The sequence below is a fragment of the Podarcis melisellensis genome (genome assembly GCF_964234715.1).
Source record: "Podarcis melisellensis genome assembly, chromosome: 1".
NCBI lineage: Eukaryota > Metazoa > Chordata > Lepidosauria > Squamata > Lacertidae > Podarcis > Podarcis melisellensis.
In genome coordinates this window covers 134,801,811-134,826,302 of record NC_138528.1, presented here as the reverse complement: position 1 = coordinate 134,826,302, position 24,492 = coordinate 134,801,811, and the positions used below count along the sequence as shown (strand labels likewise).

The 24,492-nt window shown below is 41.0% G+C and overlaps 1 protein-coding gene across 35 annotated transcripts in view; it reads left to right on the top strand.

Annotated features, from left to right (window-relative positions):
• MAP2 (microtubule associated protein 2) overlaps positions 1-24,492 on the top strand; it is a 278,632-nt gene that overhangs the window by 64,938 nt on the left and 189,202 nt on the right. For 33 of the 35 annotated variants that reach the window (XM_081898568.1, XM_081898601.1, XM_081898598.1 and 30 more), the window contains exon 2: positions 7,637-7,686. The exons of the other annotated variants lie outside the window; for them this stretch is intronic. The gene's annotated coding sequence lies outside the window, so the exon portion shown is untranslated. The remainder of the gene's footprint in view (positions 1-7,636; positions 7,687-24,492) is intronic. 35 annotated transcript variants of the gene reach the window in all.

The following is a 24,492-nucleotide window of genomic DNA, read 5'->3' as shown; positions in this document are numbered from 1 at the left end:
TAACATTTCTTAAAGCTATAAGTCTCCACCGTGTCTTCAAATTATCCAAAGGAGCACTAATCCTGGAAGGGGGCCCACACCAGGGATGTATGTAGCATGGGGGTAGGGCTGTCGGGGTAATGGCCCCAGACACATTTTTTTGGGGGGGGGGGGAAATGCATTTGGCTCTTCACACCACCCTGCCATCCTTGCACCTCTTTGCAAGGTTGAGATCTGATCTGAATGATTTGCCTGGTGAAGGAATTCCAATCTTTCATCAAATATATGAGGGCTTCTATATTTTTGTCAACATCTCCTGTTTCTGTTTTAGACTTACATACACATTTTTAATGCTGCCTTTCTGTTCCCACCCCTGCTTTTTCTGATCATTTTTTTAGTTAGTTACATGGATATCTTCTGACACAATTTTACATGTTGAGTGGATTGACACAAATTCTTTATTTTAGATTTTAGATTGTCAGTCCCTTCTCCCATTTTCTTCATTTTATAAAGACTTCGATTTTTCTTCTTGCCTTCCATAGTTTCATTGTCTCTGCTTTTTAACCACAATGATAACTGTTTGGACTTGCTTGTGCCTTTTATAATCTGCGGTATGCATTTTATTTGATCCCCTATTACAGCTTCATAAAATATTCCCCCAGCTTCCTGAAGAGATTTGACCCTTTAGCTGCCTCTTCACTAATCCTCTGATGTCTGAGAAGTTTCTCCTTTTGAAATTAAGTATGGCTGTGTTGGATTTTTCAGGGCAATTTTCCACAATATATAATTTGAGGACACTAGTATCTTTCCCTCCCTGTAGTCAACAACAAGGAAGCCCTTCTGTGTACATGGATCAGCTCTGCTGGACTGCTGTTGCTGTGTTTAAGATGCCAAAGTGATTCTTTCTAAGAACTATTCCTGTGGCTTTCTTCAAGTATATAGTGGTACCTCTGGTTACATACTTAATTCGTTCTGGAGGTTCGTTCTTAACCTGAAACTGTTCTTAACCTGAAGCACCACTTTAGCTAATGGGGCCTCCCGCTGCTGCCGCACCGCCAGAGCACGATTTCTGTTCTCATCCTGAAGCACAGTTCTTAACCCGAGGTAATATTTCTGGGTTAGCGGAGTCTGTAACCTGAAGCATATGTAACCTGAAGCGTATGTAACCTGAGGTACCACTGTAATGTGTATTGCATCAGCCTCTTTGGATTCAATCATGGAAACATTGTGACCAGATAATAAATAAATCAATAGCTCAGTTAAGAAACTTAAACACTACTGATAAATACCTGATAAATACCTTACAGAGAGATTCAGCAAGGATGCAGAGATATAGTTTGGATGGGGAACACTGAAAACTGGGTCATACAAATGCTTGGTAGTTGCTCTGGTGGTTTGCTTTTTTGTTTTACTTTTTAAAAGCCATATACTTAAGTAAGTTGGCCAAGATAATTGTGCCCTAACTGGGACTTGAACTGCAGCCATCAAAATGACATCTTTTGGAGTCCTTTGGTACTTCAGTTTACTTCTGGCAGTTTTGCTCTTTGTGCAGCCAAAGTATCTTGGCTGTGTCTGTCTGTCTAACTGCAATTTGGTGCCCTTGAGATATCGTTGGACCACAGTCCCCTTCATCCTTGAAGCTGGCTTATACCAAGTCAGACCATTGGCTGAAACTAGCACAGTATTGCCTACACTGATTGGCAGTTGGTCTCTTAGGGTTTTAGACAGAGATAGAATCTGCAATGATTTAAGGGAGCAAGGAGATTCGTATGCGAGTAGAAGCTCCCATAGCAAAAGTAAGGAGGTTATTAACAAGTACAGAAGGTACTTGATTAAGCTGACACATAAAACAGTGAGATTGTCTGTTGCAGTTTCCATTGAGACTGGAGAATGACAAGCCTAGTCTGGACTCTTACATAGGGTAAATTCATAGACCTACCTGTATTCTGCAGTGAATTAAATGTATCAGATGGTCTGGTCCTTAGGAATTAATTTGGAGAAAGAGAACAGGGTTTTGGAGAGTTGTGTAACTCCTCATTAAGTACTTCTGCTCGTGTTAGCTCTTGCAGCCTAATAAAACATTGATTAATACCATATCTGTATGAAGAGGCTTGTAGTTATAGCCTTGCTCATCCTCAGTTTTAACAGAAGAACCTTTACAGATTTCATCTGTAAATGGAGTTGACTTAGAACACATTTTCAATTGCTCCTTCTGGAAGTTTTGCACAAACCTTTGTTATTAAAACTAAAGTTTGTACATATAGCTGCTGTTACCTCTGATTCTAAGCAGCAGAACTACATATGAGTTTCATAAGAATAAGATCATTTTCTACTTTAAAATGTTACTTGAGATTATAGGCTGCCAGGTTTTCTTAGAATGCATATTCTACTTTATGCTGAATGAGACCAAAACTTCAAGTTCTATAGGAGTGCATTTCCATGAAGGTTTGATCTTCAGCACCTTTCGATTTATCAAGTGCTGAGCAACCTTGAACAGGGTATGTTGGGAGTACTTCTCCAAACGTCTCATTTCAACTTTTTTGGAGCCTAGTATTGGGAGTGGGGTGGCCCTATTCTCTGAACTTCCTGGTTTTTGGGATTGCCTCTCCCGTCCTTCCCCTAATTCCCTCTCCACAGTTTACATTACATTTATATAGCAGCTGAATATATATATATATCAGTACAGACACCAGGTATCAAGTACTGAAAAAGTGGTATATATAAAAAGTGGTATATATACCGTATTTTTCACTCTATAGGGCACAATTTTTCCCCTCCAAAAATGAAGGGGAAATGTGTGTGCGTCCTATGGAGCGAATGAAGGCTTTCCCTGAAGCCTGGAGAGCGAGACCCTCTCGCTCTCCAGGCTTCAGGAAGCTATCGGCAAGCCTGCGGAGCCTGGCGGGAGTTCCTGTCAGGCTCCGTAGGCTTGCGGATAGGTGCTTGCAGCCTGAAGCCTGGGAAGCGCAGCACTGCGTACCCTGGGCTTAGGGCAGCTATCCGCCAGCCTGCAGAGCTTCCCCAGCCCCGAGGCTAAAAACGAAGCCAAGACAGCGAGCGAGATCCATCCCGCTCACTGTCATGGCTTCTTTGCTCTTTGGGGCTTGGGGGGGGGGAAAAATAAAATTGATTTTCTTTATCCCCCCCCCCAAAAAAAAATTTGGTGCACCCTATGGTCCGGTGCACCCTATAGAGTGAAAAATACAGTACCCAATTAGAGGAGACTTCCTAGACTCTTGAACCATAGTTTCCTGTGGGAAACAGCGTTTGGAGAGCTGGCCACAACTCCTGATATGTCATCCTGGTTTCTAGACAGAACTTAAGCTGCAGTTTCCCAGTTTGGATGTCACAAGAAACAATGTGATTGGGTTCCCAAACCCCACCCCTAGCCTCATGCACATGTGCCCCTATTTTCATCTGTGAAATGTTGCAAGGCAAGGTACTGTATAGTTGGACCACAGAACAGGTCAACTTTGAAAATGAGTTTCGAAATGTGGAAATACCATCTTAAGAAATACCATGAGGAAAGTATCCCTTGTGTTGTGATCCTACTTTGGGTTGTAGGTACTGCAGCTGATTCTTGCTCTCTCTTTCTCTCCTTCTCTCTCTCTCTCTCTCTCTCTCTCTCTCTCTCTCTTTCTCTCTCTCTCTCAAAAAAGACACAGAGAATCCCAACTACAGGTTTTAAGCACACAATTAAAGTCATGTCCAGCTTAGCCCTTTTAGAGTGCCTGCAGAGCAAGCTATACCTGTGAACCTAACACAAATTACTTTTTAACAAAGCATCCCCCCAAGGCAAACATGGTTACAAAACAAATAATGGGAGACTGACACTGGCAAGTAGAGAAAGTAGGTGTGTTTATACAGAAAATGACTCCTGCTCATTTTACTGTTTGGCCAAAATGTTCTGCAGGATTCACAAAAAGATGCAAGGGAAGAGGAACAACAACAAAAACCAAAATGCAAGAATTTAACAGGGTGTGTCTTTCAAAAAACCACCTGTAATTCAATTAGCCCAAATACATTTGTTTTTAAAAAAGCCAGCATATTTGAAGAGTCTAATAGTTTTTGAGTCAGAAATATTGGCATGGACTATGTTTTATTACAGCAAGGTTCATCTTAGTTGTGCCTTGGGTGTCAGTTTCTTTAGACTGACTGAGTCAACGTAATTCTTGATATTTCTGAGTCATCTGTGGTTGTTTGTTGTTGTTTAGTCGTTTAGTCGTGTCCGACTCTTCGTGACCCCATGGACCAGAGAACGCCAGGCACCTCTGTCCTCCACTGCCTCCCGCAGTTTGGTCAAACTCATGCTGGTAACCTCGAAAACGCTATCCAACCATCTCGTCCTCTGTTGCCCCCTTCTCCTTGTGCCCTCCATCTTTCCCAACAGCAGGGTCTTTTCCAGGGAGTCTTCTCTTCTCATGAGGAGGCCAAAGTATTGGAGCCTCAGCTTCACGATCTGTCCTTCCAGTGAGCAGTCAGGGCTGATTTCCTTCAGAATGGAGAGGTTTGATCTTCTTGCAGTCCATGGGACTCTCAAGAGTCTCCTCCAGCACCATAATTCAAAAGCATCAATTCTTCGGCGATCAGCCTTCTTTATGATCCAGCTCTTACTTCCATACATCACTACTGGGAAAACCATAGCTTTAACTATACGAACCTCTGTTGGCAAGGTGATGTCTCTACTTCTCAAGATGCTCTCTAGGCCTGTTATTGCCCTTCTCCCAAGAAGCAGGCGTCTTTTAATTTCGTGGCTACTGTCACCATCTGCAGTGATCATGGAGCCTAAGAAAGTAAAATCTCTCACTGCCTCCATTTCTTCCCCTTCTATTTGCCAGGAGGTGATGGGACCAGTGGCCATGATCTTCGTTTTTTTGATGTTGAGCTTCAGACCATATTTGCGCTCTCCTCTTTCACCCTCATTAAAAGGTTCTTTAATTCCTCCTCAGCCTTTCGCACGATGAATTCTGCATATAAGTTAAATAAGCAGGGAGACAAAATACAGCCTTGTCGTACTCCTTTCCCAATTTTTTTCTCAGGAGACAGATGAGGTGATCAGGCACTCCCATTTCTTTAAGAACTTGCCATAGTTTGCCGTGGTCGACACAGTCAAAGGCTTTTGCATAGTCAATGAAGCAGAAGTAGATGTCTTTCTGGAACTCTCTAGCTTTCTCCATAATCCAGCGCATGTTTGCAATTTGGTCTCTGGTTCCTCTGCCTCTTCTAAATCCAGCTTGCACTTCTGGGAGTTCTCGGTCCACATACTGCTTGAGCCTTCCTTGTAGAATTTTAAGCATAACCTTGCTAGCGTGTGAAATGAGTGCAATTGTGCAGTAGTTGGAGCATTCTTTGGCACTGCCCTTCTTTGGGATTGGGATGTAGACTGATCTTCTCCAATCCTCTGGCCACTGCTGTGTTTTCCAAACTTGCTGGCATTTTGAGTGTAGCACCTTAACAGCATCATCTTTTAAAATTTTAAATAGTTCAGCTGGAATACCATCACTTCCACTGGCCTTGTTATTTGCAATGCTTTCTAAGGCCCATTTGACTTCACTCTCCAGGATGTCTGGCTCAAGGTCCACACTACCTGGGGTATACATCCATATCTTTCTGGTATAATTCCTCTGTGTATTCTTGCCACCTCTTCTTGATGTCTTCTGCTTCTGTTAGGTCCTTTCCACTTTTGTCCTTTATTATGGAAATCTTTGCACGAAATGTTCCTTTCATATCTCCAATTTTCTTGAACAGATCTCTGGTTCTTCCCATTCTGTTGTTTTCCTCTATTTCTTTGCATTGCTCGTTTAAGAAGGTATTCTTGTCTCTCCTAGGGGACGCAGGTGGCGCTGTGGGTTAAAGCCTCAGCGCCTAGGACTTGCCGATCGAAAGGTCGGCGGTTCGAATCCCTGCGGCGGGGTGCGCTCCCGCTGCTCGGTCCCAGCGCCTGCCAACCTAGCAGTTCGAAAGCACCTCCGGGTGCAAGTAGATAAATAGGGACCGCTTACCAGCGGGAAGGTAAACGGCGTTTCCATGTGCGGCTCTGGCTCGCCAGAGCAGCGATGTCACGCTGGCCACGTGACCCGGAAGTGTCTCCGGACAGCGCTGGCCCCTGGCCTCTTAAGTGAGATGGGCGCACAACCCCAGAGTCTGTCAAGACTGGCCCGTACGGGCAGGGGTACCTTTACCTTTACCTTTACCTTGTCTCTCCTTGCTATTCTTTGGAAATCTGCATTCAATTTCCTGTATCTTTCACTATCTCCCTCGCATTTTGCTTACCCTTTCTCCCCCCCCCCCATTTGTAAGGCCTTGTTGGACAGCCACTTTGCTTTCTTGCATTTCCTTTTCATTGGGATGGTTTTCGTTGCTGCCTCCTGTATAATGTTACGAGCCTCCATCCATAGTTCTTCAGGCACTCTGTCCACCAAATCTAAATCCTTAAACCTGTTCCTCACTTCCACTGTGTATTCATAAGGGATTTGATTTAGATTGTATCTTCCTGGCCCAGTGGTTTTTCCTACTTTCTTCAGTTTAAGCTTGAATTTTGCTATAAGAAGCTGATGATCTGAGCCACAGTCAGCTCCAGGTCTTGTTTTTGCTGACTGTATAGAGCTTCTCCATCTTTGGCTGCAGAGAATATAATCAATCTGATTTCGATGCTGCCCATCTGGTGATGTCCATGTGTAGAGTCGTCTCTTGTGTTGTTGGAAAAGCGTGTTTGTGATGACCAGCTTGTTCTCTTGACAGAACTCTATTAGCCTTTGCCCTGCTTCATTTTGCTCTCCAAGGCCAAACTTGCCAGTTGTTCCTTTTATCTCTTGACTCCCTACTTTAGCATTCCAATCCCCTATAATGAGAAGAACATCCTTCTTTGGTGTCACTTCTATAAGGTGTTGTAAGTCTTCATAGAATTGGTCAATTTCAGTTTCTTCAGCACCAGTAGTTGGTGCATAAGCTTGGATTACTGTGATGTTAAAAGGTCTGCCTTGGATTCGTATCGAGATCATTCTATCTGTGGTTGTTAGGTTGCTGAAAGTTAAAAGGACTTTTCACATTTCTACAGAATTTTTTTTCCTGCTTGCAAGGTTTCCTTCTGAACTAAAAGTCATTTCATGTGGGCTCTACAACAATGCATAGGATTTTGTACAGTAAGCCTGGAACTTACATTTTTCAGTAAGCAAGCCTTCAACTTTTTTCCTGGACGCCAAGCCCTGCTGAATGTGCACAAGTTAAATGCACATAGGTTGTGGGCTTATTGTAAAGCAGTTTTTCATGGTTGAGAGAACAGAAATGCTCTAGGGAGGAGCAGGACTGTAGTCCTTGCCATATCCAATATACCACAGGTACTATATTACTTTGGCATGGTTATTCTGCTTATCTGTTAGCATTGAGTAAAAAGGCCTTCTGGACTGTACTTTTTAAGGATGTAGAGGGGCATTGTTTCTTGTCTGGTATTACAATTTACCTCTGTTTTATGAAATTATATTTGTTTGGTCAGTGTCATATAGAGCGCAGTATAACACTGGGTCGTCCCCCCCCCCAGTATAGTCTTTGCTACATTTTGCCTTTATCACTAAAATGCTGGCATAGCATGTCTGAAAACTGGACCATATGAGTATTTTCAGTTTCTAACTTTAATTAAGGTTCCCTCTCTTTCTTTTAGACTGTAGAAAACCTGCCGAGGTATTCACTGGCTGGCAAATCTATCCAAAGGTAGGTATCTTTTTTGTGATGGTCTAAGCCCCATTACCGTGCACTGTAAAAATATTCTATGGAGGTCTGATTGATCTGGAACAAGTTCCTTATTACAAAGCTCTGATCTCTATGCTACCAAAGAGAGAGAAAGAACTTAATAGATTCCTTCTAAGAATGTATCATGTGAGGATGCAGGTGGGGGATTACACATTGAACCCTTCAATCCTGTGCATGCTTACTCAGAAGTCAGTCCCCCTGTGTTTAAACAAAAAAAAATTCCTTCCAGTAGCACCTTAAAGACCAACTAAGATACACCTGTGTATCTGAAGAAGTGTGCATGCACACGAAAGCTCATACCAAGAACTGACTTAGTTGGTCTTTAAGGTGCTACTGGAAGGAATTTTTTTTGTTTTGACTATGGCAGACCAACACGGCTACCTATCTGTAACTGCCCCTGTGTTTAGTGGGACATACTATCAGACAAGTGTACCTAGGATTGCATCCTAAATATTCTGCCACATCAAAAAATCCCTGCCCATAAGTAAGGCACAAGAATGTCTAGCCTAGGCTTCTTGTATGCTTGTAATTATTATTATTATTATTATTATTATTATTATTATTATTATTATTATTATTTTATTAATACCCCACCCTCCCCAGCCAAGGCCGGGCTCAGAGCGGCTTACAAGCAATAATAAAAACAAGTTAAATGATTACAACTTAAAAACAAAATTAAAATACAACATTAAAATATTACAACATTAAAATAAAATGTAGCCTCATCGCAGGAGGAGAAGGAAAAGAAAAAAGAAAGAGAGGGAGGGAATAAAATTGGCTCCAAGCCAAAGGCCAGGCGGAACAACTCTCTCTTACAGGCCCTGTGGAAAGAAATCAGATCCTGCAGGGCCCTGGTCTCATGAGGCAGAGCGTTCCACCAGGCCGGAGCCAGAGGTGAAAAGGCCCTGGCTCTGGTTGAAGCTAATCTAACTTCCTTAGGACCCGGGACCTCTAGGGTGTTGTTATTTATGGACCTTGAGGCTCTCCGTGGGGCAGACTGGGAGAGGCGGTCCTGAAGGTACGAGGGTCCAAGGCCGTGAAGGGCTTTAAAGGTCAAAAGCAGCACCTTAAATCTGACCCTGTACTCCACCGGGAGCCAGTGCAGCTTGAAAAGCACTGGGTGAATCTGCTCCCATGGCAGGGACCCCGTGAGGAGCCTCGCTGCAGCATTCTGCACCCGCTGGAGTTTCTGGGACAGCTTCAAGGGCAGCCCCGCGTAGAGCGAATTACAGTAGTCAAGCCTGGAGGTGACTGTCGCATGGATCACTGTGGCCAGGTTGGGGCGGGAGAGGTAAGGGACCAACTGCTTGATGCGGCGAAGGTGGAAAAATGTCGCCTTGGCTTGTTGCTGTAACCTGCATCTCCATGGAAAGGGAGGCGTCAAGGATTACACCCAAACTCTTAACGGAAGGCAATGGCACTAATTGGGCCCCCGCAAGAGAAGGGAGTTGGTCCCTCATCCCCATGCCATCCCGATCCAAGCATAAGTGCCAACATAAAATCCCCTCATTTGATTTTGCAGTTTCATAAGGATCATGTCACGAGCTTCTGAATTCAACAAACAAAAAGAACACACACACTCTCTCTGTATAAAATGCTGAACTTATTGTTGACTTAGACTAAGTGTGGGTGGGTTTTGGAATGGGGCACAAACTCCAAAGAAAACAAAACTCCCACAGTGAGTTTGCTGATTTATTTATTTATTTACAGATACTTTTGCTTTCAGAGAGACCTTATTTTACTCCCAGCTTCCGTTAAATACATTAAAAAGCTGGGTACGCTGAGTCAAATGCTGTAGCTTGAGTCCAAAACACAGCATTTTGCTCTCTTACCATTTATCAGATTTAGGTGAACAGCTGCCAAGAACGTTTTCCAGCAAAAGGAGCTGGTAGACATTCTGTCAGCTATGAGACAGGATGGATTTGTTCAGGGTTCTGACCTTTTCTTGGTCCAATTTTATGCTGAAGCTTATAGGATCATAGAATCATAGAGTTGGAAGAGACCACAAGGGCCATCGAGTCCATCCCCCTGCCAAGCAGGAAACACCATCAGAGCACTCCTGACATATGGCTGTCAAGCCTCTGCTTAAAGACCTCCAAAGAAGGAGACTCCACCACACTCCTTGGCAGCAAATTCCACTGTCGAACAGCTCTTACTGTCAGGAAGTTCTTCCTAATGTTTAGGTGGAATCTTCTTTCTCCCAGTTTGGTGTCATCTGCAAATTTGATCAGGATGCCCTTGAGTCCATCATCCAAGTCGTTGATAAAGATGTTGAATAAGACCGGGCCCAAGACAGAACCCTGTGGCACCCCACTAGTCACTCTTCTCCAGGATGAAGAGGAACCATTGATGAGCACCCTTTGGGTTCGGTCAGTCAGCCAGTTACAAATCCACTGAGTGGTAGTATAGTCAAGACCGCATTTTACCAGCTTCTTTACAAGAATATCATGGGGCACCTTGTCAAATGCCTTGCTGAAATCAAGGTAGGCTACATCCACTGCGTTCCCTTCATCTACCAGGCTTGTAATTCTGTCAAAAAACGAGATCAAGTTAGTCTGACATGACTTATTTTTCAGAAATCCATGCTGACTATTGGTGATCACAGCATTCCTTTCTAGGGGCTCACAGACTGTTTGCTTAGGGATCTGCTCCAGAATCTTCCCTGGTACTGATGTCAGACTGACTGGACGGTAATTATTTGGGTCCTCTCTTTTCCCCTTTTTGAAAATAGGGACAACATTTGCCCTCCTCCAGTCTGCCACGACTTCGCCTGTTCTCCAGGAATTCTCAAAGATGACTAACAGTGGTTCTGAGATCACATCTGCCAGTTCTTTTAATACTCTTGGATGCAGTTCATCTGGCCCTGGAGACTTGAATACATCTAGACTAGCCAAGTATTCTTGTACTATCTCCTCAGTTATTCTGGGCTGTGTTTCCTCTGCTGAATCATTTGCTCCAAATTCTTCAGGTCGGGCATTGTTTTCTTTATCGGAGAAGACTCAGGCAAAGAAGGCATTGAGGAGTTCAGCCCTTTCTGTGTCCCCTGTTTGCATTTCACCATCTTCTCCTCTGAGTGACCCCACTGTTTCTTTGTTCTTCCTTTTGCTACAAACATACCCATAAAAGCCTTTTTTGTTGCTTTTAACCTCTCTAGCAAGCCTGAGTTCATTCTGTGCTTTAGCTTTTCTGACTTTGTGTCTACACATGCTGGCTATTTGTTTGAATTCCTCTTTGGTGGTTTCCCCCCTTTTCCATTTTTTGTACACATCCTTTTTTAATCTTAACTCAGTTAAAAGTTCTTTAGATAGCCACCCTGGCTTCTTTAGGCACCTTCCATGTTTCCGTCTCATTGGTATTGCCTGAAGTTGTGCTTTTACTATCTATGTATTATTTGAGAATACATTAATGAGAATCAGAAGCTCTATTAGAAATACAAACTTGTTGATCTCAGGGGAGCCAGTGTGGTGTAGTGGTTAAGAGCGGTAGTCTCCTAATCTGGGGAACCGGGTTCGCGGCTCCGCTCCTCCACATGCAGCTGCTGGGTGACCTTGGGCCAGTCACACTTCTGTGAAGTCTCTCAGCCCCACTCACCTCACAGAGTGTTTGTTGTGGGGGAGGAAGGGAAAGGAGAATGTTAGCCGCTTTGAGACTCCAGAAGGGGAGTGAAAGGCGGGATATCAAATCCAAAACTCTTCTTCTTCTTCTAGTATTTTTGGCACAAATTTCAACTGCATTACTGGTGCACCCGAATCATATAATCAGACATCCTTTTTTAGGAGGTAGAATGACTCAAGCTGACAGCATCTCATTTTGCAAGATAGGCTTGGATCAGTTTAGCTGCCACTGTAGCAAATATTTGAATGTGTGAAACATGGCGGTGCTGTGAGTACATTGCTCCCCTGCATTCATTATACCAGGCTGAAGGTTGGAGCAAATTGGAGTAATGAAAATATCTTGGGGTATATGTTAAAGTTATACTGGTATCTGTTGGGATTGGGAGGATCATAGGTTTCCCATTTCCTGGGACCTTGTTTTCCTTTTGATTATTATGTAAGCTTTGGAAGCGATTCTGTGGAACATGTATGTGGGTTGCAGATGAGCAGATACTCAGCTTGCATTTCTTTGGCAACTTGATATCTGTGTATTGTTCAGTGGAATATTTTCCTCCTATCTAGCGTAGGGGCTTTGTTCCTTTACACGAGGAGGCAGGCACTTGTGCAGTGGTAAGTGGATGGTTCTAAGTTCTTCTGCCATGGTTGTACAGCGATTGCAGGAGCACTGTGGTTTACGCAGTGTGCGTGGCTGAAGCTGGAAAATCCCCAGCTTGTTAACAGGCACGTTCTGCAAGTGGCAGAGGGTTGTGTGCTGCAGAGGTCAGCTGTGCATAGAGGCTTAGTGCAGAACGCTAAGATGAAATTTTACAAAATAAATGGGGGGGGGGGGATAACTTTTGACAGAAAGGCAAAACCCAGATATCTGTTGTTACTTTTTGATAAAGGCCCATCCCCTTAAGGTAGACTAGGGGTAAACACTCTATAAGTATAATGTCAACTAGAGTGACAGGATGTCAAAATAATAACAGAAATTAAGATATACAACCACTTGATTATATTTTTGCTCTAAATATTTGTTTATCACTTCCCTCTGGAAGAAAAGCAAAGTGTGTGTGTGATTTTTGACCTGTCATTGAATTTTTAACCAAGTGCATAGACTTCTCAAGGCAACTTGAGGCCCATTAATGGTGTGTCCTCTCTGTCCTGCTAGCTAGCTTTGGTTTGCCTGTGGGAAATACAAATAGATACAGATTTTCACACTGGATGAGTTTATTAGGGAGACGTTAGGTTTTTCATTTTGTCATGTTATCAAGCCTCCCAGAATGCAATTCACACATAAGAAGTTGGATAACATGAGAAGAAGATAGGTTTGTGTGGGAAAGGGGTTTGCAGTTAACTGCTGCAGTAAACATTATGCGTTCCTTCCAAAAGGACTTTTATAAATGTTTCACAAAGAGGTATTGAAAGAGTTGGAGATACTAAATTAGTAAAATACTAATAACACAAATGTAAAATGTTAATAAGAATTCTGTTGTCTAGATTTTTAAATATCAGTTCAATGCAGAAAATGATTTAAGCATCAAACAACTTTCACATTGCCATTCTCGTTGTACTTAGAATGTTCTTACAGGGTTCAGACGTGGGTGCTTGCTTTCCCCTCAAAAACTCCTGCCACCCCCTTTGCCTTTTAAAGGCTCACATTTTATGAAGCCAGGATCCATTCAAGTCCCCTTCTTTCCATCTCTAGAAGTTGTCATGATGAGCAGTTTAAGCTCTTCAGACATTGACCCATGTCAGGCCAGTTTCTGAAGGGATTGTGGTGCTATTTTTGTAGAAAAAGAGGTGCCAAAATGCCTCCTTCTTAGAATGGCAATGGTACCCACCTGAGAGGTGCCAGAACTGAGTTCTGGCAAGTTCTGGTTGGGGGTCTTCTTTTACCCTCTGTTTTGGTTATCTGTTTCCTCTTTTCCGGTAAGGCATAAGCAGCCACCCCACAATTGCATGAATAATGTGGGGCTGTGTTTAGCCCTCAGACACTGAACTTTTGGAAACCATGTTTCAGGTAATCTGCAGATACTGCAACAGCAAGAAGAATTCATGCAGGGCAGGATTAAGCCACGCTCCTGCATGTGTGGAATACTGTCTGCTTGTGCAACAGGACTCCCCCCTCCCCATGCGCCTCCCATTCTCCCTCAATCTGCTCTGGAGGGCTGCAAGAGTGGACCTCATTCTGTGTATGCATATCCCACTCGGCTCTGCACTGAATTCCACTCATGTTTCATACATTTCTCAGATGCATGGATGGACTAGAGTATCAAAACATTCTTACTGAAGAACCTTGTAATATATGAAATCTCACAAATTATTATTACCTGGCTCAGAAGCACCTCTTCTGCTTTGCTGATTATATTATAAATAAAGAAGCAGGTGTGATGTAAGTGTTCTTCTTATTTTTAATGTCCCTATATAACCTTTAAGCTTCAGAATTTGCCAGTCCTTAGAGGCAACTTCAGATTACACACAGAGAGACACAGAATCAGTAGTCAGGGAAAATACTGTAGTTGCTAATCCCACCGCAGATGCTAATCCCACCGCAGAGATACTTGCCGTGCTGCCAGTTCCATCTGTTCAGGAGGTGTATCAAGGGCTGCCTATGGCATGGCCTTTGGGGTTGTGGCACCAAGTGTCTAGAATTATTCTCCTCTCCTGTAGAATACGACCCATTTCTCCACTGAAGGCAAGTGATAGCTGTTTTATTTTGTCAAGCTGTTGCCATTAAGAGTAGAAGAATGAACCTGAAATAGCTGTTGGTCTAAGATGACTTTTGAGTGTCTTCAAATTGTACTTTTAATGTATTTTAAGACTAGTGCAGCCCAAGAGGTTATCATCTTGAGAGTGCATTGCAATGTATTTTGTATCCTTCATCGCCTTGGGAGTAGGGCAGGGTTGACTTTCAGATACAGAATGATTAAATATACATCCTGATTTTCATTTAGCTTTCATTGTTTGATGGAAACATTGTTGTGCACTGTGGTTTTACAGCATTCATGGATTCCTTGAAAGCAAGCTGATGTTTCAACTTGAAATGTATCACTGTATTCACAAAATGCACAACTTTATTTATTTGGAGTATATCCTACACACCCCACATCCCCGCCAAAAAGAAAATTTAAAAATCCTATGGATGGCCATGCTATCATTCTAATATCTCAGTGAAGCTGGATGGTACCATATAATTTGCATTGTCATTTCCCCTTTGAAAGTGGATGCAGAGGTTGAACTGGTATTTAACCTTGGCATGTAGGATTAAGTACCAGTATGTGATATCTCAATATTCACTGAAGTTAATCTTTTGCAAATCAACGAAGCAACATACAGAATGCTAAATTAATGAGTTAATGCAATGACTACTCAACCAGGTTATAATTAACTGAAAATTAAATTGTCAGGTAATTTGAAGTTTTGTAGGTTTTTTTTTGGAAAAATTATGTTTTGCCTCTCAGGGACCTCAGAGCAGCTGCCAAGTCTTATAACAGCCAAGGAAGCTGCATTGCACTCTGGTAGTGACTTCCCTTAGGATGCCATAAGCTCCAGAGCTGAGCAGTGATTTGGCCATTAGTCTCTGACTCCTAAATGTAATTCTTTAGCAACTTCGCTTTCCCTCAGGTCACATGGGGAGTCTGTGGTGAAACTCCAAAGCTAATTTTAATCCTTTGTGGCTTAGGGCTGAACAAGGTGTCTTGTGGAAATGTGGTGTAATTCACCTTCCTGAACAATTTCTTTTGTGAAAAAAATATTATTAGGAAATACCTTTGTGAGGTGAGAGGAGAAAGAGTTCCTTGGCCATTCCTTATATGTGTCAAAGTGGTCCCCAGTTTTCACTCTCATAAGAAGCATGGAAATCTGCAAGGGAGCAGGGTGGAGGGTGCAATGGGGTGGAGGACCAGGGATCCAGGATGAGATAAGCCTTCCCCCCCACCTACATGTTGTTTGCTCCCATAGTTGCTTTCTTGAAGGTAGAGGTTGTTGGTGAGTTACAAGGAGTCATCTTCTTGCAATATTTTCTTCGGTTTTGAGTTGCAAAATATTTCACAGTGATTGCTTAATTTTGCCTTTCCTTTTAACAGCCTGTAAAATGTACAGTGGTACCTCGGGTTACATACGCTTCAGGTTACATACTCCGCTAACCCAGAAATAGTACCTCGGGTTAAGAACTTTGCTTCAGGATGAAAACAGAAATCGCGCGGCGGTGGCACGGCAGCAGCGGGAGGCGCCATTAGCTAAAGTGGTGCTTCAGGTTAAGAACAGTTTCAAGTTAAGAACGGACCTCCAGAAGAATTAAGTATGTAACCAGAAGTACCACTGTACTTTGGAAAAATAAAACTAGTTAGAAATTCAGCACTTTTAATATTGCAGTAAATGTTCTGCTCCCATTTGGCCCATGTTATTTTGTTAGCCTGTTGCCATATCTGTTCCTGCATTTCTCTTTTTTTAATAGAATATTCATTAGGATTTTTTAAAGTATTACAATAAAAATGAAAAAAGAAAAAGAAAATAACAAAAATACAAAAATAAGAATACTTAAAAACACACATATTTTCCATTTACTACTTTTCCTTTAACTTATTTCCAGGACCTCCTCATACCTCCCTTTTTTGTATTCCACTTCAAATTGTTGGTTCAGCAAATCCTTACCCCTAGATTTTTACCTGTTTATAACCTTTTTTCATATTCTCTTAAAGCATTACAGCTGGAAACCACTTAATTTCTATCCAACATCATTCTAACATTCATTAATTTTACAATATTTCTGTAGGTAGTCTTTAAATTTCTTCCAATCTTCTTCCACCGACTCTTCTCCCTGGTCTCGGATTCTGCCAGTCATTTCTGCCAATCCCATATAGTCCATCACCTTCGTCTGCCATTCTTCCAAAGTGGGTAGATCTTGTGTCTTCCAATACTTTGCAATAAGTATTCTTGCTGCTGTTGTGGCATACATAAAAAAAGTTCTGTCCTTCTTTAACACCAATTGGCCGACAATGCCCAGAAGGAAGGCCTCTGGTTTCTTCAGGAAGGTATATTTAAATACCTTTTTCATTTCATTATAGATCATTTCCCAGAAAGCCTTGATCCTTGGGCACGTCCACCAAAGGTGAAAGAATGTACCTTCAGTTTCTTTACATTTCCAACATTTATTATCGGGCAAATGATAGATTTTTGCGACCTTGACTGGGGTCATGTACCACCTATATATCATTTTCATAATATTCTCTCTTAAGGCATTACACGCCATAAATTTCATACCTGTGGTCCACAACTGTTCCCAGTCAGCAAACATAATGTTATGTCCAACATCTTGTGCCCATTTAATCATAGCAGATTTCACCGTTTCATCCTGAGTGTTCCATTTCAACAGCAAGTTATACATCTTTGACAAAAATCTTAGTTTTGGGTTCTAACAGTTCTGTTTCTAGTTTTGATTTTTCCACCTGGAAGCCAATTTTCTTGTCCAAATTATATGCCTCCATTATCTGATAATAATGAAGCCAATCTCGCACTTTGTTTTTTAGTTTCTCAAAACTCTGCAGTTTCAATCTATCTCCCTCTTGTTCCAAAATCTCCCAATATTTCGGCCATTTGGCCTCCATATTGAGCTTTTTCTGAGCTTTTGCTTCCATTGGTGACAGCCACCTTGGGGTTTTATTTTCCAATAAATCCTTATATCTTATCCAAACATTAAACAATGCTTTCCTGACAATATGGTTTTTAAATGCTTTATGTGCTTTAACCTTGTCGTACCACAGATATGCATGCCACCCAAATACATTGTTAAAACCTTCTAAGTCCAAAATGTCTGTGTTCTCAAGAAGGAGCCATTCTTTCAGCCAACAAAATATGGCTGATTCATAGTAAAGTTTGAGGTCTGGCAGGGCAAATCCACCTCTTTCTTTTGCATCAGTTAATATTTTAAATTTTATTCTGGGCTTCTTGCCCTGCCAGACAAATCTAGAAATATCTTTCTGCCACTTCTTGAAACAGTCCATCTTGTCCACAATTTTCAGTGTTTGAAACAAGAACAACATTCTTGGCAATACATTCTTCTTTATAGCTGCAATTCGACCCAACAAGGAAAGCTTCAAATTTGACCAAATTTCTAAGTCTTTTTTCACTTCCTTCCAACATTTTTCATACTTATCTTTAAATAGGTTCCCATTTTTAGCTGTCATGTTAATCCCCAGGTATTTCACTTTTTTAACCACAGTCAACCTGTCTCATTCTGAAACCTCTCTCTTTCAATCGGTGTTAAAATTTTCTCTAAGACCTTAGTTTTTAACTTGTTTAATTTAAATCCTGCCACTTGACCAAATTCTTGAATTAGTTCTAAAACCCTTTTAGTACTAGATTCTGGCTCCAGTAACGTCAATACTAAGTCATCTGCAAATGCTCTCAATTTGTACTGTTTGGCTCCGACCTGTATACCTTTAACCAACCGGTCCCTTCTAATCATGTTCAGCAGAACCTCCAGGACTGATATAAAAAGCAATGGGGAAATTGGGCACCCCTGCCGTGTCCCTTTTTCTATCTTAAATTCTTCCGTCACCACATTATTTACAATTAATTTAGCCTTTTGTTCAGAGTATATTGCACCTATACCATTTTCAAAACTTTGGCCTGTAGGTTCTTTTTCATAAAACTCCAAGAGATATTGTCAAAAGCTTTCTCCGCGTCCACAAATATCAGAACTGCTTTAGTGTTTATATTCACTTCTAATTTTTCCAAAATATCAATTATGTTCCTCAAATTATCAGACAAATGTCTTCCCGGGAGAAAGCCCGCTTGATCTTTATGAATCTCTTCCATCAATACTCTTTTCAATCTCTTGGCCAAAATGTCAGCAAAAATTTTGTAATCCACATTAAGTAACGATATAGGGCGGTAGTTCTTAAGTTGAGTCTTTTCAGTCTCTGTTTTCGGTATAAGTGTAATATACGCCTCTTTCCACGACTCTGGTGCCCTTTTCCCTTCCAGAATTTCATTGCAGACTTCCTTCAAAGGTTGTAATAACCACTCTTTCAAAGATCTGTAATATCTAGAAGTCAGCCCATCCGGTCCCGGAGATTTGCCCAATTGCATATTTTGAATGGCACCTTCTACTTCCTGTTCAGATATAGTTCAACAATAATTTACTTTCTTGAGAATTTTTTTGTAATCCATTTGTCTTCAGAAATCGGTCTATGTCCATTTCTTTCTGTGGCCCTTGTGAGTATAGTTGTTTGAAGTACCTCTGGAAACAATTTCTAATCTCAATTGGGTTATGTATGTTCTTTCCTTCCACTTCTAGATTTGTAATAGTATTTAATTTTTGTCTTTTTTTATTTGCCAAGCCAGCAATTCCCCACATTTATTAGCTGATTCAAATGTTTTTTGTCAGGATGAATTTCCTGATTCATCATTTCCATGTATTGTACTTGATATAATTTTATTTCTCTCAAAATCTCCTGCGACTTTGGTTTCACTCTCAATTTCTTCTCACTTTCTTTTATTTTCTCCAAAATTTTATCTTCTCATTTTGACTTCTCTTCTTTATTGCATTCTGTTGTATCAAAAACCCTCTCATAACAGCTTTGCTTGCGTCCCAGATTATTCTTTTTTCTACGTTAGTGTTCATATTTATTTCAAAATAATCTTTCAAAGTTTTTTGGGCCTTTTTGTACACTTCTTCATCTCTAAATAAGGTGTCATTCATTCTCCATCTGAAGGAGCCAGTTGACAATTGCTTCATCTCCATCCTTACAGCGTTATGGTCGGAGCAAGTTTTTGGGCAGATTTCCACTTTCTTTATCTTTGGTGCCATTTCTCTAGTTACCCATATTTGGTCAACTCTAGGCCAAGTCATCTTGGCCTCAGAAAAGAAGGTTCCCTCTCTTCCCAAGGGGTTCTTTGTTCTCCAAATGTCTACTAAATCCATATTGTCTGTCATCTCAAAAAATGTTTTTGGTAGTCTACCATCCTTGGTAACTACCTGTCTTAGTGCCTTGTCCATGTTTGTAGATACTACTCCATTCATGTCCCCCATCAGAATCAAATTGTAATCCAAATAGTCCAATAAGATCTCGTGCAACTTTTTAAAAAATTCAGATTTCCCCTCATTCGGTGCATAAATCCTTACAATCAAAAATTTTTCTCCTTGAACTTGAATTTCAATTGCCAGGAATCTTCCTTGTTCATCTTTTAAAATTAATTTCAGTAAGAATCTCTCCTTTGCATATATCACAACTCCTCTTTTTTTACTTTGTCAGATGAGATAAACTCCTGTCCCAATCTCTTATTGATAAGTAGTTTTCTATGTAATCTTGTTACATGTGTTTCTTGTAGACAAATCAAGTCCAATTGTTCCTTTTTTAATAAGTGAAAAACACTTTTTCTCTTCCGAGGGGAGTTAAGACCATTACAATTCCAACTTAAAAGTTGCAGAGCCATGATGGGGTTACTTCGCTTTACCCCCGACAGCACCAAGTGCCTGTTCTTGTTCTGTTAATTGTGTCTCTTTCTCTGGTCCGTGCAGTCCAAAAGATAGGTTTGCTGTATCTAGTATTCCTTTTTCCTTTTTCCAGTGCTCTTGGCTCTTCTCCGGATTCCACTTCTTTCTGAAGATCTCCTTCGTGGTCTCTCAGAAACCTGTCTTTGTCGTTAACTGATCTTATTTTTATCTTTCTTCCTTTATATTTAAAAGATAGGCCTTGGGGAAACTCCCACCTAAAGAGAATTCTATTTCTTCTCAGCAGGGCAACTAGGTCTCCGTAGTTTAGCCTTAAGTCCAAAAGATGTTTTGGAATGTCCTTAAATATCTCCACACTTGAGTCGTCAATTTCCAGAGTCCTTTGATAGTGCAGGTTCAAAATTTTGTCTCTCTCCTCTTTTGTTCGAAAAGTAATCAAACAGTCCCTCACCTTGTTCCTCCTTTGTCCTTTTCCAAGTCTAAATGCACTCACTATCTTAAATTCTTCCTTCCCCAAGTCCTGTTGCCAAAAATCTGTAAATTCCTGTGGTGGAACGCTCTGTCACAAGAGACTAGGGCTCTGCGGGACCTGTCATCTTTCCGCAGGGCCTGCAAGACAGAGCTGTTCCACCAGGCCTTTGGTCAGGGCGCAGCCTGACCCCCTCCTCTGGCAACCTACACAGAATTTTGCTTGATGGTTGCCATTAATTTGATTTTAATTAATTTTATAATGAATGTTTTTAGAATGTTGATCTATTTTGACTGTTGTTAGCCGCCCTGAGCCCAGCTTCGGCTGGGGAGGGCGGGATATAAATAAAATTTATTATTATTATTATTAAGAAAGTCAGCCAGGTTATCTTTCTCACGTTCTGGTACAGCCCTGATTCTTAAATTTCTTTGTTTCTCTTTAAGTTCAATCATGGACAATGTCAAACCATGGTCCTCCAATTGCTTGTATACTGGTGGTATCTTCTCTTGAGTAGCAGTTGCAATATCCTTTGCTTCTTCAGAAATCTTTCGGGTCAAGGCAGATTCCTGTAATAATTTTTCAATAGACTGTGTATTCACCTTCTGTCCCAAATTATTAATGCTTGTGGTATTCAAATCAATTTTAGCTGATGCTTCAGCTACTTGTTTATTTGTCTCAGCTACTTGCTTAGCTAAATTTTCCAAAGATTCATTAATTTTTTCTTTCCTGTGCCATTTCATTTCTCAGATGAAAAATGGGACAATGCGTATACGTTTAAGGATGTTAACAGCGTTTTTTGCCTACATTCTGCCACTGGCCTAAGAAAGCTTTCCACACTCCCCCATCTATCTTGAGCACCCACATTCTCCTGCTGCAGGGCCTGAGCTTCTGCCTTTTCACCCAGCCCAGACTTTGCTGGGGTTGCTCTGGACATGAGCCCTGTAGAAGTCCTCTTAGCAGGGAAGCTTGCATGAACGTGGAAAGTCCTCACTATCGAAAGGTCCTGATGATTCTTTGGGAAATCTGAAGTAAACCATGACAGGTCTGGCTTGGATGCCTTTTGAGTTCCTCTTTTCCTTGCATGTAAAGGATACTCTGAAACATTTTTAGAAAGTTTCCCCCCCATTATCCTGCTTTGACTTCCAAATATAGTATCATTTGATGAAATGGCTTCTAAAGTTTGAAATAAAGCCATGAAAAGTGGTTTTTTTAGGGCTTCAAATTTTATTCAGCTTCAAGCAAAGAATGAGTCACCTCACACTTTACATTGATTAGTTATTAGTGGGGAATCAACTTTAATCCCAGAGGCTAAGAGTGAAGGGTTGGTGTTTTTATTTTATAAAGCTGTTCTTGACTGGTTGAGAGCCTTCATTTTCTTTATCATGGGACCTAGTTGAGGATTGCTCATGCAACAAGCACTCAGTGAAGGCTGTTTCCCCTTCAGCTAGATTTCCCCCTGGGCATTCTTGTACAGAAAATGATCTGAATACATAAGAAAATTTCAACTCAAAATACAGATGCTGGTAAGAGGCTCTAGATGCAAGCATAAAGGATGAAGAATAATAAATCACTTTTCTGCCCTTTCAAGACTAAAAGGTCCCAAAACATTTTCTATCAGTTTCTTGTGCTGTCATTTATATATTATTCTTACTTAAGAGAAGAAAGAGAGTTTTATTTATAAAGTTAGAATAAATAAAATCACAGCATCTAAATATAAATTTTTAAAGTAGCACCAAGGATTTAGTAAGCTTAGAAGGATGGTGTGGTGTTAATTAGCTGTGAAACTAATGGAGGGTTAGTAGCAGTGAATATTGTGGCTGTTAGTCTTCCACTTTGACTGAAGCTGGACAGGGGGTGCTCTTCCTTAGTAAAAAACTTTTCCTTCCTAATTTTGGCTAATGCTCTTTGCCTTACACTCTGTGGGTTGATGGGCCTTGATCAGATGGGAGGGAACTTAGGGGTATGCTGTACCTGCCACAGCAGCACCAAGTAGGTCCTCCCAGGAGACGCCTAGCTGTGTGTATTGTGAGCCTTCAACCAAACGTCAGGGTAACTTTGGAAGTTCCTCCTAAAGTGAAGAATCCAAGGAATGTCAAGGGTTACCAGCAAACAAAAAGTCCTGAAAAGAATGGTGATACTTACCACAGATTTTTTTTGCATGTCCTTTCCATTGTGTAAGCGAAGGGCAAAGTCAGGTGCCCTACCATTGTGGGGCTTGGATTTTAGCACTCCCCCGTCAGATCGATATTAAATATCACTATGCCCAGAACTTGACATGCTTCCTGAGTGCTGTGGCTTGTAGAACTGGACTGGTCAGCAGAGAGTTTCCTTCAAATGAGTAAACAAAACAAACATTTTATCTACCTTTGGAGAGCACCGTTGATGAATGCTTTACAGCCCAATTTTGGTAATAGTATTTAATATGCATTAGGTACTACTGAGAACAAAACGAAAACCCCTCCCAAAGGGGATGATAAAATAATCACATTTTTTCCAATCCAGATACTCTGTTAATTTGTATCTAGATACCCTCACTTAAGTTTCCAAACTACAGGTAACAGATTACTTTCCCCTGAGGAGATGGTTAATTATATACTACACATAGTATGTAATTAAAGGATGAGTTCTACCCCCTGTGCAAGATTAAAGACTGTATACTGATAAGCAAAGCATTTGATTTTATGCGTATTTATGATCATTCCACATTAAAAAGATGCACAATCACATTCATTCTTTTGAAGGAAACTAGTTAGTCAAGATTTAATCAGGAAGTAGCATATTTTTAACCTGAAAGATGAATAAATCCTTCTCACAGCCATGAAACTGCTACCTGAGGAGTTAAGGACAGATGACCAATTTAAGAATCAAGGACAGAACATCCTTTGTAGAATTAAGGTACTTAAGCTTTGGATTGCTTCACTGGAGCACTTTTGAGGAACAGAGTTTCAGAATTTTTAGGCAGATTTTCTAATGGTGAAATTTGCAGAGCAAAGCTCTGCATATTAAGAGCTGGTGTTTCACTATTGCTCCACCTTGTCAGCACTGTCTCAATTTGATCTGACGGGCAAGAGATTAACAAACTTTGCAGCCTAATAATGTTTAACAGGAGATAACAGAAATTGAACTAGAACTCCTCAGCTAAGGTAGGTTTTCAAAAACTCTTTGTGACTCCTGGAGATGTTCCCATGAAAAAAGAAAGCAGAGAGAGAAAGATAATGTTTGAGTAGACCCCAAGGTAAAACAATATCGAGCACATTATATTTGCATGGAAAAACTTTATCCACAGGATAATTTTGCCCTATGTCCTCAGCGTCTATAGGTGGATCTCATTTACTTCAAAAGAGATAAGATTTTTTTAAAATGGGAGGGGCATACACTGAATCAGAATATCTTGCAGCCATGTGAAAATATATTTAGGGGTAGAGGTGTGTGGTTTACAGCAGAGATGAGTGCCACAGCCCCATGGCCACCTTTGACTGGACTTAACCATCCAGGGTTCCTTTACCTTTACAGCAGTCAGCCTCCATAATAAGAGTATTATAAGAAAATAGAGCACTTTCCAGTTTACTGGATTTTTGTATTTCCCTTGCCAAAGAACCCAGTACAATTTGAATCACATTCAAATGTGAATTTGATTTTGTATTTTATTTGTATATTAATTAAAATACAATTTATCTCCTTAAAAAAAAGACTCCCAAAGTGGCTAGCAATCAAGTTAAAATCCACAATAAAACACCAAGATACATAAAATAGTAAACAGAAAAGAGAAGAAACCATGAGAAGATCAGCACAGCAAGTAAACTATCATCAGATCAGTTAACTTCGAGATCAGCAGTTTCGTTAACCACCATACTGGTCTGAACATGGCTTAACTGGATGGTGGAAGGCCAGTAATGTTGGGGGCAAGGAGACCATTACACAATTGTGGCTCTATGACCCAAAAAAGTCCCATCTTACTTGCTGTACCTCAGATGATGGAGGAAACAGAGAAAGGGCTTCAATTACATGTTCAGATCAGTACTTGTGCATGAAGATGGTCCTTGAGATATCATAGTTCTACACTGGTTAGGGTACTCAGAGATTAAACCTGGACTTTGAATTGAGCCTGGAAGCCAGTGGGTAACCAATGAAATAAGACTGGATAAAAGTGGCGGGAGGTGCCTCTTGCTGGAGTCCCGTAGAAAGCATAGGCACACATCCAAAAGACATGTGCACAATATGAAGCGTATTAACAGAGTCAGCAA